Source organism: Panulirus ornatus, chromosome 38 (assembly GCF_036320965.1).
Source record: "Panulirus ornatus isolate Po-2019 chromosome 38, ASM3632096v1, whole genome shotgun sequence".
NCBI classification, from domain to species: domain Eukaryota; kingdom Metazoa; phylum Arthropoda; class Malacostraca; order Decapoda; family Palinuridae; genus Panulirus; species Panulirus ornatus.
In genome coordinates, this window is record NC_092261.1 from 21179310 (window position 1) to 21181961 (window position 2652).

The 2652-nt window shown below is 38.2% G+C and overlaps 1 pseudogene; it reads left to right on the top strand.

Moving 5' to 3' along the window:
* Nucleotides 1-1472: 1472 nt before the first annotated feature.
* Nucleotides 1473-2141, top strand: LOC139760938 (moesin-like; annotated as a pseudogene).
* The last annotated feature ends 511 nt before the right edge of the window (nt 2142-2652 follow it).

Sequence of the window (2652 nt, forward strand, 5' to 3'; positions counted from 1 at the left end):
CGCCCCCTCCCCCACCCTATGATCCACTTCCGCTTCCATGGTTCCATCCGCTGACAGATCCACTCCCAGATATCTAAAACACTTCACTTCCTCCAGTTTTTCTCCATTCAAACTCACCTCCCAATTGACTTGACCCTCAACCCTACTGTACCTAATAACCTTGCTCTTATTCACATTTACTCTTAACTTTCTTCTTCCACACACTTTACCAAACTCAGTCACCAGCTTCTGCAGTTTCTCACATGAATCAGCCACCAGCGCTGTATCATCAGCGAACAACAACTGACTCACTTCCCAAGCTCTCTCATCCCCAACAGACTTCAGGGGTGCGGCAGGGGTGTGTGATGTCTCCATGGTTGTTTAATTTGTTTATGGATGGGGTTGTTAGAGAGGTAAATGCAAGAGTTTTGGAAAGAGGGGCAAGTATGAAATCTGTTGGGGATGAGAGAGCTTGGGAAGTGAGTCAGTTGTTGTTCGCTGATGATACAGCGCTGGTGGCTGATTCATGTGAGAAACTGCAGAAGCTGGTGACTGAGTTTGGTAAAGTGTGTGGAAGAAGAAAGTTAAGAGTAAATGTGAATAAGAGCAAGGTTATTAGGTACAGTAGGGTTGAGGGTCAAGTCAATTGGGAGGTGAGTTTGAATGGAGAAAAACTGGAGGAAGTGAAGTGTTTTAGATATCTGGGAGTGGATCTGGCAGCGGATGGAACCATGGAAGCGGAAGTGGATCATAGGGTGGGGGAGGGGGCGAAAATTCTGGGGGCCTTGAAGAATGTGTGGAAGTCGAGAACATTATCTCGGAAAGCAAAAATGGGTATGTTTGAAGGAATAGTGGTTCCAACAATGTTGTATGGTTGCGAGGCGTGGGCTATGGATAGAGTTGTGCGCAGGAGGATGGATGTGCTGGAAATGAGATGTTTGAGGACAATGTGTGGTGTGAGGTGGTTTGATCGAGTGAGTAACGTAAGGGTAAGAGAGATGTGTGGAAATAAAAAGAGCGTGGTTGAGAGAGCAGAAGAGGGTGTTTTGAAATGGTTTGGTCACATGGAGAGAATGAGTGAGGAAAGATTGACCAAGAGGATATATGTGTCGGAGGTGGAGGGAACGAGGAGAAGAGGGAGACCAAATTGGAGGTGGAAAGATGGAGTGAAAAAGATTTTGTGTGATCGGGGCCTGAACATGCAGGAGGGTGAAAGGAGGGCAAGGAATAGAGTGAATTGGAGCGATGTGGTATACCGGGGTTGACGTGCTGTCAGTGGATTGAATCAAGGCATGTGAAGCGTCTGGGGTAAACCATGGAAAGCTGTGTAGGTATGTATATTTGCGTGTGTTTACGTATGTATATACATGTGTATGGGGGGGGCATTTCTTTCGTCTGTTTCCTTGCGCTACCTCGCAAACGCGGGAGACAGCGACAAAGTATAATAAAATAAATAAAATATAATATATATATATATATATATATATGATATGATGGTGAGCCTGGAGCAAGCCAAGGAAATGGAAGCTGAGGAAAAGATTTAACTTGAGGACGAGATAAGAGCTAAACAAGAAGTTCACCGAGTCCAGAAAGAGGTTAATGATAAGGATGAAGAAACTAGGAAGCTCCAGATGGAAGTTGAGAAGGTACGTCGTAAGCAAGAAGAAGCCACTGCTGCTTTGATTGCTGCAACAACAACACCTCAGCATCATCATGTTGCTGAACAGGAGGGTACAGAGGAGAATGATGATATTCCAAATGGTGACATCTTTAAGGAACTTTACACTAGTGATGAGCCAATGGAGGATCCCATTGAGGAAAGGAGGACCCTAGCTGAACGAAATGAGCGATTACAAAATCAGCTTCAGGCATTGAAACATGACCAGGAATCTACGCGGGACACTGAGAAGGAGACGACAATGGATAAGATCCACAAGGAAAATGTACGGCAGGGACGAGACAAATACAAGACACTGGGGGAAATTCGCAAAGGCAACACAAAAGGACGAGTGGATCAGTTTGAGAATTTGTAAACATGCCATAGTACCAACACAAACTCTTCTGCCTTTTCTGTAAAGGTCAACTCCTAAGTTCTTTACCTACATCTTAGAGGCTTAAGTTACACAGTTATGTGCTTTGTAAAAGGGATTATAAAATATCTAGTTAACTAACAAAGTATGATAAACTTTCAGTTAAAAGATCTAGAGAATTCAGTTTCTCTTGATATTTAATAATTGATCTCTTTAAAGAGGTATGTGGATAGCTAATAGTAGAACTTTATTATTAAGCCTATATAATCTAGGACCTCCCTATTCAAAATCTTGATAACTTCATAACATTATTTTGCTATAAGATCCTTGCATTAATTAGGTATATATATATATATATATATATATATATATATATATATATATATATATATATATATATATATATATTTATATATATATATATATATACATATATATATATATATATATATATATATATATATATATATATATATATATATATATATATATATATATATATATATATATATATATATATATATATATATATATATATATATATATATATATATATATATATATATATATATATATATATATATATATATATATATATATATATATATATATATATATATATATGTATATATATATATATATA